This window comes from Styela clava, chromosome 1 (genome assembly GCF_964204865.1).
Source record: "Styela clava chromosome 1, kaStyClav1.hap1.2, whole genome shotgun sequence".
NCBI lineage: Eukaryota > Metazoa > Chordata > Ascidiacea > Stolidobranchia > Styelidae > Styela > Styela clava.
The window spans coordinates 14,521,465-14,540,063 of record NC_135250.1 but is presented as its reverse complement, the minus strand read 5'-3'; the positions used below and the strand labels follow the sequence as shown (position 1 = coordinate 14,540,063).

The following is an 18,599-nucleotide window of genomic DNA, read 5'->3' as shown; positions in this document are numbered from 1 at the left end:
AATAACAGATTCTGCGACCGGTCTGGCAGATAAGGGGCCTTTTTGGGCCCAACCTTGTTGGACACGTAGTGGACATAACGATCGTTTCAATATTATGTTGTTGTTGTTCTTGTTCTTGTTCTTGTTGTTGTTCTTGTTCTTTGACACGTTTTTAAAAAGTCGCTTTTCTCTTCGAATACTGGACCAATTGCTTTGAAATTTTCAGTGGTTGAAGATTAATTTTTTCGCTAGAAGGCTATTACTTTTGTTTATTCTTAAATTTTATATGAATCCTATGAGATATGATATTTCATACAAAATTTCGCGGTATTTATTTTTACTCATGGGAACACTGTTTTACACTTATTTCAAGCGGTTTCGCGATCGATTGTCTTGCTCAGTACTACAGCTACTGTAGGTCGGTACTGGTAAGTTGCCATGCCGGTGCCGTAACGCAGTGAAATTGACTTATTCCTTCCGCGGTATTACTAATGCTGCAATGCAAGTTTTATAGCCTATCGTATGCGGAACGGAATATCAGACCTACAGGTTCGGTACCGGTACTGGTAGCTCAGTACGTAAGTACGATACTGGTACTGGTGCCGGTACCGGTGTCTTACCACAATGAAATTACCGTAACTTATTCTTTCACGGTCCTACCAGTGCAGTAATGCAAGCGTTGTAGCACTTGTAGCCTACTATATTTGTTTATTTTGATGAGAGTCTACTGGAAACAACATAAAATTTGAAAGGGAAGAATTGTTCTGTGATCAATTATCTGTCCTAAAGTGTAAATAACATAAAATTTGCAAGGGAACAACTGTTCTGTGATCAATTACCGTATATGGCCTACAGTGTACAGGTAAGATGCTGGCTGACTGCTAACCGGTACTGGTAGCTCAGTACGTAAGTACGATACTGGTACTGGTGCCGGTACCGGTGTCTTACCACAATGAAATTACCGTAACTTATTCTTTCACGGTCCTACCAGTGCAGTAATGCAAGCGTTGTAGCACTTGTAGCCTACTATATTTGTTTATTTTGATGAGAGTCTACTGGAAACAACATAAAATTTGAAAGGGAAGAATTGTTCTGTGATCAATTATCTGTCCTAAAGTGTAAACAACATAAAATTTGCAAGGGAACAACTGTTCTGTGATCAATTACCGTATATGGCCTACAGTGTACAGGTAAGATGCTGCCTGACTGCTAACTCAGTACCGCTTGACACGTTTTTAAAAAGTCGCTTTTCTCTTCGAATACTGGACCAATTGCTTTGAAATTTTTAGTGGTTAAAGATAAAAATTTTCTCCAGAAGGCTATTACTTTTTTTTTCGCTATGACGTCATCAAAATTATGTGACTCTACGTGTCCATATATTTGAGCATAGCTCTCTTGTTTTAAGACATATAGTTTTTGGACACGTAGTGGACATAACGATCGTTTCAATATTATGTTGTTCTTGTTCTTGTTCTTGTTGTCCTTGTTGTTGTTCTTGTTCTTTGACACGTTTTTAAAAAGTCGCTTTTCTCTTCGAATACTGGACCAATTGCTTTGAAATTTTCAGTGGTTGAAGATAAAATTTTTCTCCAGAAGGCTATTACTTTTTTTTTCGCTATGACGTCATCAAAATTATTGCCATTGGGTGGCGCTACGTGTCCATATATTTGAGCATAGCTCTCTTGTTTTTCTTTGTGATCATCTTGGGGGATTGCCCATCATTTCATTATGCATTTCTACATGGGTGTGGAGTTTGCAGCCTTGAGCAATTTTTTTTTACGGCTTGATCTTTGTATTATGCATAATTGAGTTGCTAAGTGAAATATTTCCCAGACTTGACCATACACTAACCTGATAATTCTTATATGCATGATTAAAATAGTGAATATGGGGGGAGCTGACTCTGATCATCGTAGGTCGTATCGCTCTTTCCAGTCTATACCGAAAAACTTTCATATGTTATTGGACACGTAGTGGACATAACGATCGTTTCAATATTATGTTGTTGTTGTTGTTGTTGTTGTTCTTGTTCTTGTTCTTTGACACGTTTTTAAAAAGTCGCTTTTCTCTTTGATTACTGGACTAATTGCTCTGAAATTTTCAGTGGTTGAAGATGAAATTTTTCTCCAGAATGCTATTACTTTTATTTATTTCAAATATTTCTGTTAGCTCTGTAAGATTTGTTTTTGTTTGCTATGACGTCACTAAACGTTCTGCGGTTATCGGACGCCATTTTGTGTCCAACGGACCATCTTGCAATTTCAATTCACGCTGTCACAAGACAGGACCTTCTAAAGATAGAGAAGTTCTGGTACCGTAACACAGCGCGGTGACACTGAACTAAATCGTAGCTGTCAAAAGCTTGAAAATCCATACAAATATGAGAAATAAAAAGATGAAACTTGGCAGGTGGGTAGAGTTGTGTTTCTTTTAACCATATTTGAAAGTTTCGCGTTTCTACATTTGAAGGAGGGGGAATAGGGGGTGTGCATTTCCGATACGTCGATAATATCTTTGTCAACCAATTTGCGGCCACCGTGTTTTCGTCTGTTTGATTGCTGTGATGTGGTGCTTTGTTTATAATTTAACGAGTTTTGTTCGAAATAACCGTGTTCTTGAAATATATGACGGTCAGAAATGCAATTAGAAGCCCAATGTTTTCACGCTGTCACAAGACCAACAATTGTCAACCAATTTGCGACCACCGTGTTTTGTCTGTTTGATTGCTGTATGGCTGCGTATGCGATAGTCTCGACGCAGCATAAACGATGATCAAGGCTTGAAATCCGTGGTCGCACACTGGTCGTTCGGTCGCAAATACGTCTTTCGAGGGCCGTACTTTGGGGATTTGTATAGCTTCAACCCTTTGTCGTAGAAAGTTAATACAAGGTTTAGCGTGTAGAATAAATGCCGCCAATGCACCCACGGTGAATAAATTAACGGGTTAGATATATTGGTTTTTGTTTTATAGCGGTTTTAATGAAATTGTCCGCAGACTGGCTACACCACCCTAGGCCTGGTGAGTTGTCCGTGTAGTCGAATTGTCCATCAGCCCTAAACGGCTATGACAGTCACTGTACCAAAAATTGTACCCCGATTCGGTTGGTGTTAAGTTGACGCATGTTATTTAGTAACGTTTTTATGTGAAATGTTTGACTGTGGTTCGGTACCTGATCCGATAATACGGTACATAATTGACTCATATCACGAGATATTTCAACTGATGTTTCAATTGTCACAGGACCTAAAATATCTATGACAGTCCCTGTACCGTCTCGGTACCCCGATACAGGTACTGGTAAGTCACCGCCGGTATGTTAGTCGTTGGTCACCGCATATGATTTTTGGGGAATTGTTCTGCGTGTCCATATATTTGAGCATTGCTCTCTTGTTGTATATATTTTTATTGTTGCTATTTCAGTATTTTTTCTTGTTGACGAAAAAAAAATCTCTCTCTCTATTAGTGTTTTTCGTCAAATTTGTGCACCATAATGGCGTACCACACTGGTACGCGTACCACAGGTTTTTTTTTTTTTTTTTTATTAATAAAAACATCACTTTTTATCCACACGAACACATAAACACAATTGCACTTTAAAACAAGAGAGCTATGCTCAAATATATGGACACGTAGCGCCACCCAATGGCAATAATTTTGATGACGTCATAGCGAAAAAAAAAGTAATAGCCTTCTGGAGAAAAATTTTATCTTCAACCACTGAAAATTTCAAAGCAATTGGTCCAGTATTCGAAGAGAAAAGCGACTTTTTAAAAACGTGTCAAAGAACAACAACAAGGATAACAAGAACAAGAACAACAACAACATAATATTGAAACGATCGTTATGTCTACTACGTGTCCAAAAAATGAGTTCATGATAACTTTCCACTTCTTAATGTGGTTCGACAGTTTACATTTTCTAGTTGCAATAATTTTTTCACAGGTAAATATACGCGTACCACAGGTTGAGAACCACTGGCTGTACCAGGTTAGGGTTCAGGTTGTGCGCCATTATGGTGCACAAATTTGACGAAAAACACTAATAGAGAGAGAGAGAGAGGGAGCTTTTTAGGTGGTACGCGAGCAGCTTTGAATTATTGCAACAATTAAATTTTGAGTTGGCTAAAATATGGCGAAAACAATTTCTCTTTAAATTCCATACTAAGTATATTTGCTGAACGGGTTTATAGGGTTGGGTTACCAGTCCTTGTCTTTAAAGATCAAACTCGCGCGTCTCCAACTCAATCGTGAATTGTGCGAGATTTCCCAACGGCGCTCTCTATCAGAAAAAAAGACGAATTTGAAAAGTCGTTACTTTGCATTATGGTGTTATATGCTTATCTTTGCGCTTAACGTATCGTTTCACGTACCGACCGTTTCGTAAATTTAGAAACGTCAAACCAGATTAGGTATTTAAAACAAATTTCCCAGATTTTAAACTCCGATTGCTTGGTGACATGTCATTAGCCATTGCTTGCATTACCGAACATAAAGTTGATTAAAATTGAATGTTAAAATGACTTTTCGGCGTTTCATTATGAAAAAGGCGATTTTAGGTGGTTAGAAATCTCTAGTTATATAAATAGCATGGATTTAAAATGACCGAAAGTTTTTCCAAAAGCTGGTATGAGTTACTTGTATGAAAAACACTCATTAAGTTGTAACCAGATAAAAAATGTCAGGTCCTACTCCATTTAGCACTTTGTATTAGCTCTTTAGTGATCCCTTCCATCCCTGACCAAGTGATGTTTTGAATATGTAAACATTTTACTCGACCATGCATGGCCGTTGAGCAAAGAGTAGAACGTAAAATCAATCGTGAATTTCGTTGTAACAACGCACACTGACTCGTTCACGAATTGTTGGGTCTGTTATCATCGAAAATGATTACAATTGTTAAATTTTGAAGCATTTGGGCAGTAATGATTAAGCCTAAAATTGAGCATTGCTCAGTAAGTATTTTAGCTATAATAACCATCGGGGTGTTGTTTTGTTGAAGAAAAAAAACGTTTAAACTTGAAGGAATAAGTTATAATCAGCGTCTGACCCACTATTAGGCACAAAGGCCTAGAAATGCCTTTATTGTCAATTTATTTAATCGCTATTTTAAATTAACATTCAGGATTCACGCAAACGTAAATTTGCTAGGTTTATCTACTAATACTAAAATAACACGAACACCATAGAAAAGCATGAGAAACTCAATTATTATTTTAATAAATATCTGCATCTCGGTTACCGTTCACTTTAAACAGGCACGGTTAATTTACAAGCGGCGATAAGGAAGATCAAATCCAAGGCATAAAACTCAGGATAAAATTAATTTGGTTTTGAAATCAGCCTTTAATGTATTCAACAGCTGTCGCTGATGTAAACACAAGGGTATACTAGAAATATGGAACTCCGATATCCGGTGACACTTTATTCTTGCAAAAAAAAACGAGAAAGAGCGAAAATATAGAATACCAACTTTAGGATATCGCGATCGAAACGATCGCGGTGACAAAGACAATCAGCGATTATGATGAAATCAACCATTAACCAGCAAAAAACGCTTTATTGCCGACCTTCCAATGTTTCTAATAATTTCTAAATGGAGTATCGACCTCCGACGTTCTGGATCCCTGTTAGGTATAAAAAAAAATATTCATTATTCGACTATTCGGTATTCGTTAAAAATATTTGAATTATTCGATTCGAAAAAAGATTCGATTTTGCCCACCCTAGACTAACAGCCATTTAATTTGGTTTTGATTTCTAATGAGTTTGTCAAAGCGGGTCGAAATCGTGGAGGATGCAAGGTGCAGTAGCTGCTTGAGATGATCGCCAGATATTTCGGGACTATTTTCGATTACTGGAACAAAATTAAAATGCTCTGAAAATTAAAATAAACATTGAGTTATTTGATTTATACATAATATTTGGAAATGCGACAAAAACTGAAAATCCACGAAAGCCAGCCAATGATTACAATCATGGCTTTAAATCTTTCCAAGCGAAAAGTGTCCGAGTGGCCGCGAAAACGCTTACTGTTGCATCTTGTAGATTAGTCAACGCTACGCAAATAAACGCGGGGGAATCCATTCGACTAACCAATAGACTTCCGTATTTTAATTTCAAGTCAATCATTAGTTTTCAAGGAATTTTTTTTTTGAAAGTAGTTAATTTAAAGCATCAACAAGAGCCGCAGGAAAGGTTGTTGAGAGCCGCATGCGGCTACAGAACGCTACCACGCTACAGTACTTCTCCGAAATATACGAAGCAATTGCGAGAGGCAGAAATGCCAAGATGGGATTTTATAGCATTGCCAACCAATATTAGCGACTCTTAGATATATTCGCGCATTCCCATCTGAACAGCGTGGAAAAGATTATACAAATCTCCCCAAATTTGATGCCCAGAGTTCTTTAGATGCTGATTTTTTGCTAATTTTTAATGACATATTTCGTTCTATTTAATAGAACGCCCCATTGTGCATTCGAGTGTGTTCGACTGTGCCCAACCAGTGGGCAGTTAACAAACGTTTTCGAAGCATTTTGGTGGTAAAACGTAAATTCAAAGTCAAATGACTGTGCAAGTTAAAGGGTTCTATAGATGCAAAAGAAAAAAGTGTCCTTCCCCTATCTGGAAAACGCAATTCCACGACGACTTTATCAATTTAATAATCGAAATTCATGATAAAGTTTCCCTTCTGACAATTATTAAATCATCCAATTCAAATGATCAGAAAAACGTCGCATCTAGCAGGTTCACGAGGTCTAGCAGGTCTCGTATAATAGGGCCGTGTCTGAGAACATGCATGCCTTAAAATACCTAATTAATCTGGTTCGGAAATTCGAGTATTGTCAAACACAGTGCGAACATTTTTAGAACCACCGCATAAAGAATATTGTTGGTAATAAAGTAGCATTTTTTGGCTTTATTCAGATATTAGCAAACCCATATACAACTTGAACAAGTCGCTTTTACTGCGCGCAACGTTTTATATTCAGGTGTCACGCTGGAGATTATTTATGTCCAAAAATAAGCTATATTTGTTTGAGATTGGTTATGTGTTTATGAAATTGACTGAAATTTTTGGATTTTCAAAAGAACTCACTTTTGTTGATGATGTATTGAAGGAATGAAAGCTCAAAAATAGGGTGGGGCTGCTATTTGTCAGTTTCAGTTGTGTTTTCAAAAATTGTTCGTAAATGAACTACTTCATTTTTATTTAATATCTCGTCCGATGAGTTTTAGTTTAGTTGCAATCTTCAAAAATGAGCTATTAGAACGTGTAAGAGGCACGTGGTTATATATTTTAATAAAAAATAATGGTTTTGAGCAGGTAAATCAGTTTGTAAATTCCGACTCTTCAAAACACTCGCAAAATAAGCATTCAAACTTTTAAAATAGTAAATTATAGTAAGAATTTTCTGGGGTCGGGGAAGCGTTCATTTATATATATATAGCAGCCGTTCCCAACCTTTTTTCAAGCGACTCAAATATTTTAAAAATAGATTTGTAAAGTCTCGGTCCAATAAACGCTCAAAAATTAAACGGCAAGTGGTGCATTTATGACCGCAAAATAAGTTACTTTTATAAAACAATCATTTTCACTTAATTTATTTTCTCGGAAATTGCTTCAAATTCAGAAACCTGCGCTTGTTTGCCATCAAGATAGGATATGATTTGCATATTTATCCCGGGGGAGAGAGAAGCCGATGAGAAGACTTAATCATATGGTGAACCACGACCTCTTGTCCGGTTACCAGTCCATGCCGGGTATGGCATTAGTTAGCCAGTTATTTGTTTTCGGATATATATATATATAGACTTGATCAGCGAGTTTTTCAATTTGTAGCGTGGCTTGATTTAATCAAAATAGATGCTGTCGAGTTTTTACGCTGTGATACTTCCCACATATACAGTTAATATTATAAACAATGCAATTTACTAAATGTAAAATCAGTAATTCTTTGGGACCTCCAGAAGAACTTGAACATAGTATGTGTACCAGGTTGGGGTTCAGGTTTGCGCCATTTTGGTGCACATACTTCGGGTGCGCCATTCTTTGTTGAAAAAACAAGCGACCTGAGACGATTTTTAGCGAACCATTTTTGGGTCGCGACTCATAGGTTGGGAAACACTGCTATATAGTACTTCACCTCTATTGTTAGATTGAACAAGAGAGCTATGCTCAAATATATGCCTTTGCATTATCTCATGACTTGTGGGTCATCGAATAAACAGGGTGGGTCACGTTGTCACGCCCTGCGGCTTGCCTACTGTTTTAACTTGTGAGTGGAAAGTCTAGTTTGTGGAACCATAAAAAAATTATTCGTGTTAGTAAATTGTTCAAGTGCAGTTTCAAGTATTTTGTGACGTCCGAAGCTGCCGCAAAACCATAGCGAGATTGCCAAACCATGGCCGCTATGCCAAAATACGGCGACTGACTTTTTAGCTGCCACAAACCAATGGCGAGATGCCGGTACCACGGCAGCAAATTGAAAACCATTGGCGGGTAAAATTTTGCTGCCGTAACCAAGGCACGCCGGCTGTAATGGCAGGGCCGCCCCCGATGGTGACAAATATTGGGTATAGGTTGTAACATTTTTCTCATGGATACAGTTTTGATGGATTTTGGGTTAGGTTTCAGGTTTAAATAGATATAATTCTGCATGGTAAACTAAAATCCATAAACTAAAAACTTTGTGAATATACCGGTAATACTGATTACTGAATAGCGCCATAAAAGCATGGCGAGAGACGGCGCGGTTCGTTCGTGGCAGGAGCGGCCGTGAAGTGGTAAGAACTGCGACTCAAATTGTTGGTAGATCTGAAATAAAAATTACCATATTGGCATTATCTCTGAGTTACCTGATGGTTTTCATGTACTTTTTTCATTAACTTAAAAGATAATACACAGCTTTAAAAATAGTAGTTAATGTCGACTTCCAAAATGTTAAAAGAAGTTGTTCAGGACAGAGTCATGAAATTTGACTCATTCTATATGTCACCGCATTAGATTGCACGTTCAGAAATGGCGTTGAAACTTTCTTTAAATCATTGAGGTACACCTCAATGCTTTAAATCAGGGGTGCACAACACAAATGAGGACATGTGCCAAATTTTTCAAATTAATCTTGTCGCGTGCCACGCACAATCGTTGGTATTGTAAATTAACTCCTGTAAAACAAACAAATTCCAATAATAATACATAATAACGAATATCTATTTATTGAAAAAGTTTAATGTCCTGAAAAACTGCTGATTTTGATATAAACGTGATATTTTAATGTATATCATATATAATATATTTTTTCAAAACCTTTCGCGTGCCACGTTTGAGCGTATGGCGTGCCAAATTTGGCACGCGTGCCCGTGTTGTGCACCCCTGCTTTAAATGTACCAGTTTTTGCTAGAGCGAATTGGATATGGCTATTTTCCATAATCGTAACTCTCACTTACCTATATATCGAAATTTCAAAATGTTATGTTAGCTTTCCAAATATTATTTTTTACATTTACTCATTTATGTGTTACTGCATTAAATTCAACGTTCAGAAATGGTGTTGAAACTGATCCTTTTCGTTACACAGGTTTTTTTTTTTACGTTTTCAATAATCGTAAGTTTCACTCAGTGTTTCTCGGAAAATTCAATATGTTTTGTTTGCTTTCCAAATATTATTTTGGAAATGAAACTTATTTTATGTAGGCTACACTAGATTTCACGTTCAAGAATGATTTCGAAACGTTTCATTTTTGCTATATCGAAATCAAGTTTTCTGTTTTCTATAATTGTAACTGCTACTCCGTGAACATTTAAGAAAATTTCAAAATGTTATGTTGCCTTTTCCTAATAATATTCAAGATATTGAATATAGATATTGAAAGAAATTAAATTTGGTTACGGCTTCCCGCACCATCAATTCCATGCATCTGAAACAAATAACTGGCTAACTAATCCTATACCCGACATCGACTGGCCACCGGACGAGAGGCCGTGGTTCGCCATATAATTGAGCCGTCTTGTCTTTTCCCTCTCCTCCGGGATAAATATGTAAATCCACCTTCCGTCGAGAGAATTTTCATCCACTTCTTTCTTTTTTTTTCCATGGGATTTTTATAAAATATAAATCAATATTACAGTAAACAATATTAATAAATACCATTCCATCTTATCTATAAATTAATAACAATGTCATCCCAGACGACTCTATACATATACTTAGGCCGCGAGCCGAGGACATTTATCTTTCAGTTTCGTAGCGCACATCAGGTAACTACCTGAAAATGATTTTAAAATGTTCCTTAGAAATTTAGTAACAAATATTGCCTTGTTCCCACTTCCAAAAGTTGCACGTTTTACAGAAAAGACGCTTTTACTACAATAAATATGTGTTACCATCTGTCCTATTTTCTCTGCTTTTCCGGTATCATGGGCCAATGAACGCAGACTTCTGCACGACGTAACAGTCAAGTTAGTCAGCTGTAGGTGGATCCCCAGTGGTCGGATGAATATCAGATGTACTACAACTGCTCGATTTTGCGTTGAGTAGCCTTTCCATAGTTTTTTTCAGTTACCGGTAATATTAGTTCAGTTATTCTAAGGAGGTATTGAAAAGTATGGGTAAGATATTAAACACTTGTATATCCTTACCATAAATAGCAATATTAGTTGAGCACTAGCTCATAAGACGTTGTTAAATAGGTACGGAGCGCGGGAGCGGTAACTCCAAGGAAGGCTAGACCTAGAATAATATGTCATAAACAACGATATTTTCTGGCTTGCATGAAATGTTTATGATTAATTTAATGACTCTTCTTGACTATTCAGCAGACTTATACTACTATATAGGCCACAGCATATTTGGAAATATAAATGAATGGCTGTTTCTGTAATGCACGATTGTGTGAAAGAGAAGAAATTATTCAATTTCACTAATGTCGGTTGGTCTAAATCTAAATTCATAGAGTCGAGAAGAACCTGGGAAGCAATGATAAGTTATGCCGGAGTGGAAAGAAAGGTAGCATTGGAAACGATTGAGAGGTGAGAAATCAAGTTGTGAACAAACAGTTGATGTTTTAAAATATAGTCTATAGTCCATACTCATACTGTCATAGGACATTTCAGACTGTGATATATCAAAATTTAGTGTAGATATAGTCTAGTAATGGTATGCAAACACTGCTGGAATGTAGTACATGCAATGAGCATATATACGCTCATTTAGTACATCAGATAAAATGCATTATGTATTCAAGGTATTAGTTAGTGTTTAGGGGTATTTTTAAACTCATGCTGCTCCAAATATTATTTTCTTCCTCATTTTAGATACTGTACTACAAAAGAAAATGGCAATGTTCCACCAATCCGACCTAACGCAGGCTCTGATCCCTGCTGCTATCAGTGCTATAAAATGGATTAAACAAGAAGTCTTGAAGCTTAAAGGTATATGAGAATCATAATAGTTGCAAACAGCTTAGATGGGCTATTCATATTGAAATACTTTAGCACTTTTCTGCAATTGGAACTGCCCATCAAATTCATGTTGGAGACTTCATTGAGATTTTCAATTCATTTTTTTCCCTCGACTATGAAGATCTTTTGAGGTTAACGAGGCATTAATAAATAAAGCTGAGGAATTTGAAGAGGATATGAAGAATGTAAATGATACCAGGGCACGTCTATTTAACACTGTCAAACATAAGGATTATACTCTCCACCCAACAATGATTCACTGAAGAAGCATGTGGCCCTCAAATCAGTTCTTGAGTTGGCAAACTGCAAGTGTAAGAAAAATAGTCAAAATAATTTATGAAAGTGTGCCAAAATCAACTTAAATTGCACAGATTTTTGTTTTTGTATTGACTGCAAAAATCACAGTACACTTATAGAGGAAAAGTCGATTTTTGAGATAGTGGATTTCGAAAACAATTCAGAAGAAAGTGAATTAGATATTACAGTTGATTTAATAAGTATCATTTATTTGTTGTTTTTTCGGACATTTGTTAGTGTCGTAGTCCTGTTTCTAGAAATATTATTGCCTTTGTTCAAATACATAACCACATAAACTAAAAAAAGATTAATTGTAAATTGTAATATTTCTGTTCACTATTTTATGTACATATTGTACATTCATTTTAATTTTCTTGACTTTTGCTGTAAATTTCTAAGTGAGAAATAACTGATTTATTTGTGTTTTCGTGCTCACGATGTTAATTTGTGACTTCATTGCTTAAAAATAAATACGTTTGATAGCCTCTATAAAATGGATGTAGCTTTTTATGCTGTTCTTGTTGTAAACTGCTTGTGGTTATTACATAAAATTTATTCGCAAATGTGAATCAGCGTTGTTGGTGTCGCTGCTTTCGAGCTCACTCCCAACTCCTGTCACACTATTAAAGTATTTTTTGTTGTTGGTTACATGTTTGCCATATTTTTCGTAATCTACCTAATAAATTATGATTGACTGAGGAAGTCCGATTTTGGTCCGGCAAAACATTACAGGAATACATTTGTGTTAGTGTGCTGTAGGGCTCTCGAATTGCATAGTTCTTATGTATGTGTTGTGAACTTATGGTTATTGAATTTCCGGGAACCTCTTATATTCAATTTTGCACCAGGATTGTGGAACAAGCTGTAATGCGTTCATTATGTTCGTTTTCACACAAAACTGAAGAATTTATTTAGTTACGGTACCAGATGTGCGCTACGAAACTCATTTTCTGGGCGTTTTCATGGCTTCGTCTCACGGCCCATATCCGTGGTAAGGATCTACAGGTGTTTAATAACTTATACATTTTTCAACAACGTCTTAGCATAACTTAACTAATAATAACTAAACAGGGCTATGGAAAGCCTGCCCAACTCAGCGCAAGGTCGAGCAGTAATAACTAATATTCATCCACTCGTTAACAGCTGGTTTAATTCAATTGTTACGTCATGCAGAAGTCATTGTTCAGTGCCGAAAATGTAGAGAATATAGGACAGATCGTAGCACATATTTCTTGTAGTAAAAGCGTCTTTTCCGTAAAACGTGCAACTTTTGGAAGTGGGAACAAGGCAATATTTGTTACTAAATTTTTAAGGAACATTTTAAAATCATTTTCAGGTAGTTACCTGATGTGCGCTACGAAACTCACTTTCTAGGCGTTTTTCAGGGCCTCGGCTCGCGGCCTAACTCGTACATAAATTATTGTAACTAGTCTTTTTATTAAATTTTTATAAAATAAAATTGCTTTAAACCATATTATTCAGCAATGATGTTTTGCAATTGCATATTGCAGTTTTAATCTAATTATGATACAAGAAAATGTCACAATATATATATATATAACTCTATTACGGTAGTTAAACGGACCTGCCATAATTGCAGTACTTAAGCGGACGTCGTTCCTGTGTCCGTATCATTGTTTTTAAATACGTACTTGGAGAGCGCGAGGGCCGTTGACAACTACGGAGAAAAAGAGTCAACACAATCCTCTCGATAACAGATATAAAATTTTCGTCCGCTTAATTCGTCCACTTAATTCAGACCACCAAATGTTTTAGCCTATTTCGGCACTAAGCCGGACCCCTTTTATATGTCGCCCTGGATGTCTACATAAATGATGCTGCTTTTATTTTATTACGCATTTTAAAGCGTATGACCTCGCTTTAATTCCCGATGGATGCGAACCATTTAGCATTATTTATCACAGAAAATAGCATTTTTTTCAATGTTCAGTATTTTGTGCAAGGGAGAGGCACTGTGTTTGGTGTAGGAAATAATCTTCCATGTCAAAAAATACTCAAAATGCAACGTGAAGGTAGACAAATCGAAACAAATTGATTCAAACGTGTTATATATATATTTGAAACTGAGAAATACACAGAGCATATCACAAATGTTCGCATATTCCAACCCTATGGTGTAACATATAGATTAAACAGATGCTATGTTGTGAGTGTCACAAACTTTATCTCAAATGTCCACCTATCCGGCCTTTTAAGTTATACAAATTATTGTAAATGGGAATTCTGGTATGTCATTAATGAAGACAAAAATCACACAAATTCGATTTCAAATGTTCATCTATTCGGTCACTCAAATGTGGCACGTAATTGAAAAATGAACACCAGCCCTATTGAGAAACATTACACGAAATATATCTCAAATGTCCACTTATCCGGCATTTAAGTGTGGCATATAATAATTAAAATAAAAATTCTGAAATCATGTTGAGAAATATTACACAAAGTATATCTCAAATGTCCACCTATCCGGCCACCTAAGTGTGGCATACAAGAATTGAAATGAAAACTCTTAATTCATATTGAGAAATATTACACAAAGTATATCTCAAATGTCCACCTATCCGGCCACCTAAGTGTGGCATACAAGAATTGAAATGAAAATTTTGAAATCCTATCGAGAAATATCACACAAAGTATATCTCAAATGTCCACCTATCCGGCCACCTAAGTGTGGCATAAAGCATTAAAATGAAAATTCTGAAATAATATTGAGAAACATTACACAAAGTATATCTCAAATGTCCACCTGTGTGGCATAAAGCATTAAAATGAAAATTCTGAAATCATATTGAGAAATATTACACAAAATATATTTCAAATGTCCACCTATCCGGCCACCTAAATGTGGCGTACAAGAATTGAAATGAAAATTTTGAAATCATATTGAGAAATATCACACAAAGTATATCTCAAATGTCCACCTATCCGGCACCTAAGTGTGGCATAAAGCATTAAAATGAAAACTCTGAAATCATATTGAGAATAATTACACAAAGTATATCTTAAATGTCCACCTATCCGGCCACCTAAGTGTGGCATAAAGCATTAAAATGAAAATTCTGAAATCATATTGAGAAATATTACACAAAATATATTTTGAATGTCCACCTATCCGGCCACCTAAGTGTGGCATACAAGAATTGGAATGAAAATTCTGAAATCATATTGAGAAATATCACAAACTTTATCTCAAATGTCCACCTATCCGGCCACCTAAGTGTGGCATAAAGCATTAAAATGAAAATTCTGGAATCATATTGAGAAACATTACACGAAGTATATCTCAAATGTCCACCTATCCGGCCACCTAAGTGTGGCATAAAACAATAAAATGAAAATTCTGGAATCATGTTGAGAAACATTACACAAAGTATATCTCAAATGTCCACCTATCCGGCCACCTAAGAGTGGCATAAAACATTAATTGAAAATTCCGAAATCGTAATGAGAAACATTATGCGAAGTATAAATCAAATGTCCACCTATCCGGCCACCTAAGTGTGGCATACAAGAATTGAAATGAAAATTCTTAAATCATATTGAGAAACATTACACAAAGTATATCTCAAATGTCCACCTATCCGGCCACCTAAGTGTGGCATACAAGAATTGAAATGAAAATTCTGAAATCATATTGAGAAACATTACACAAAGTATATCTCAAATGTTCACCTATTCGGCCACCTAAGTGTGGCATAAAACAATCACAATGAAAATTATGAAATCATATTGAGAAACATTACACAAAGTATATCTCAAATGTCTACCTATCCGGCCACCTAAGTGTGGCATAAAACGATCACAATGAAAATTCTGAAATGATATTGAAGAACATTACACAAAATATATATCTCAAATGTCCGAATAACCGACTACCTAAGTGTAGCATACAACTATTGAAACCAATTCCTGAAATCATATTGAGAAATCTTACACAAAATATATCTCAAATGTCAACTTATTCGACCGCTTTAGTGTGTGAAATATAACTAAAATACGAAATTTCGAATACTAATTATATTTTGATGTTGTGGAAAATGGCTCAAAATTTATCTCAAATGTTCACCTATCCGATAACTTGAGAGTGACAAATATTATAAAACAAAATTTTGAAACCATATTGAGGAACAATACAGAAAATATATCGCAAATCGTCATCTACTCAGCTACGTAAGTGTGTCATGTAAATGCAAAATGATATTTTGGAATGACAATAATATTAGGAAGCATTCAAAAAAAATTTCAACCATCCGACCATTTCAGAAGGTATGTAATTAAAACAGGAAATTCTCTAAAAAAAATATCGAGAACCATTACACACAACATATCTCAAATGTTCAATTAAGTGGCTGGGGCCTATAAATGCGAAATGAAATTTTGCCATGTCAACTAAAATGAGAAACATTACACCAATTATAACTCAAATGTCTACCTATCAAGGCGCGCCTAAGTATAGCAGTGATTATACAGTCAACTATACAAGCGATCAACATGAAATTATTCAACCCCGTCAATTTAGAATCTTTGCACAATTTATTTAAAATTTTTGCACCAACTCGGAATACAAAAACATGATTGTTATTTTGAATTTATAATTAAATAGTAAAAATGTATGCCAAGTATGTATACGAATGTGGATATGCCCACTAGATTAAGTTGTTGAGGAGAGACAAAATTATGTGCTCACTGCCGGTTCATCTTTATGAATTATACAGAGATGTCTTGAAGCTTTACAATAAACTTCTCGCAAGATATACAAAGCCGTGCAATTATTTTTCTTTTCGTCGTTTCTTTTCTGGTTCACGTTTATTTAGAAGCTTTTTTTTGGAATTGATTTACAGCCCTTTTCTTTTCCGTACATATGATTTTCTTTTAAGTCACTTACATTGCTTATTGAAAGTGATTCTGAAGATGGTGCGGTATAGTCTGTTGACTAATCTGAAACTTTGGTCAAAAATACATGCATAAGTCACAAAACATCATCACAGTGTTCTAGTCCAATTCAGAATTACGGTACTCTTGATTGACCGAACAAACGAAGTGTTTAAAATGTGGAATTGCATTATTACTCAAATAAAACAAAGCAGTGTTTTTAAACGGTGCACTACAATTATTCGTAGATAGCTGCGCTATTTGTAATGGGCTACAATTGATATTATGATTTGGTTTATTACCATTCATTGGTATCAATTTGAGATACCGTGTTTAATTAAAAACAAGCATAGCAAACTAATTTAATCACCTCCTGGCACAGCGTTCTCCGAATCACTACCCGCATTTCCGTCTGCCAAGTTCTGAAACGTAGGACATCTCGTTGGAGAGTCACTTACATGTGAACAAAAAATACAGCCCAGTAAATAACTAGAGGAGGATGGTGAAATAACACAGGGATATGTGCAAGGATATATCACAAAACAAAATTGCTAGCAATGCAATTCTTTAAAACTGTTTTCCGAAGATAAAATATTCTAATCTAATATGAAGCGGTGTATTAGATATTTTTATTTATACAAAGCTATACAAACCTATATAAAGTGGCGTCAACCACTCGCTTCTCGTATCTCCTTCTGTTTCGAGAAAAATTTGAATTCATTGAATTTTCACAATCTTCGTTTGTATTGTCATCTGGATTTAGAAATCCTTCTGAATTACACACTCTTACAGACGCAAACCCAGTCGTAGCAATATTTTGATGGTCAGATCAGAACTACGACCAGTAAAAGCATAACAGTATCAGTAGTCTTTTGATAATCAGGAATAAGTGAACAGTCTCAAAAACAAAAATATATGCTAATGATTTGGTTTCTGCAAGACTAACTACTTATCCTTCTTCTATTCTTTTGTGTCGGCGGATCCGTATGCATATAGTGCAAGGATGCTGTAGCAAGAGTAAAGATAACTATCCTACAGTCCTAAGTGATTCAAGAGTCTTGCTGCACACTAACACAATTATATTTCTGTAACGTTTCGTCTGACCAAGATCAAACTCCTTCAGACATACATAGTAAATATAATTGTGGTAGTGTGCAGCAAGACTCTTGAATCACTTAGGAATATAATATAGTAGCCCTAATATTGAAAATCGTTATGACTAATCACCTTATCCGATGAGTGATGATTTCCAGCAGCCTTCTTCGGTGACGTTGAAAACCTTGTTTCAAGTTATTATGACTCGACTTCAACTCACTGGGTAATTGATAACACCTGACACAAAAGACTTGGATCGCTTCTCCAAACACAACTGTTCTATTTTATCTAAATTTCTGCAATCCCGCACTCATGAAGATCCCGAGGACAACACTAAAAGGCTGAAGGAAGAAACGGATGAAGTGGAGGGAAAACGGAAGTTGAAGTGTTCCCAAAGGTGAAAAATTAAAAATCACTAAAAGGCTGAACACTAAAAGGAAGAAGTGGATGAAATTTCTTCCGACGGGTAGTTAGGTGGCTGAAGTCACTAAAAAGCTGAACACTAAAAGGAAGAAGTGGATGAAATTTCTTCCGACGAATAATGAGGTGGTTGAAGTCACTAAAAAGCTGAACACTAAAAGGAAGAAGTGGATGAAATTTCTTCCGATGAATAATGAGGTGGTTGAAGTCACTAAAAAGCTGAACACTAAAAAGAAGAAGTGGATGAAATTTCTTCCGACGAATAATGAGGTGGTTGAAGTCACTAAAAAGCTGAACACTAAAAGGAAGAAGTGGATGAAATTTCTTCCGACGAATAATGAATGGTTGAAGTCACTAAAAAGCTGAACACTAAAAAGAAGAAGTGGATGAAATTTCTTCCGACGAATAATGAGGTGGTTGAAGTCACTAAAAAGCTGAACACTAAAAGGAA

The 18,599-nt window shown here is 35.8% G+C and overlaps 2 long non-coding RNA genes across 2 annotated transcripts; one reads left to right on the top strand and one right to left on the bottom strand.

The window, feature by feature from the left end:
• The first annotated feature begins 10,759 nt into the window (after nt 1–10,759).
• LOC144425063 (uncharacterized) lies at nt 10,760–11,587 on the top strand. The gene is made up of 2 exons (XR_013477238.1): nt 10,760–11,011; nt 11,297–11,587. It is a non-coding gene; the product is annotated as an uncharacterized LOC144425063 (long non-coding RNA).
• Nucleotides 11,588–16,279: 4,692 nt separating this feature from the next.
• On the bottom strand, nt 16,280–18,035 carry LOC144414599 (uncharacterized). The gene is made up of 4 exons (XR_013470539.1): nt 17,861–18,035; nt 17,287–17,386; nt 17,004–17,086; nt 16,280–16,705 (listed from the first exon to the last, which is right to left on the bottom strand). It is a non-coding gene; the product is annotated as an uncharacterized LOC144414599 (long non-coding RNA).
• Nucleotides 18,036–18,599: the final 564 nt, after the last annotated feature.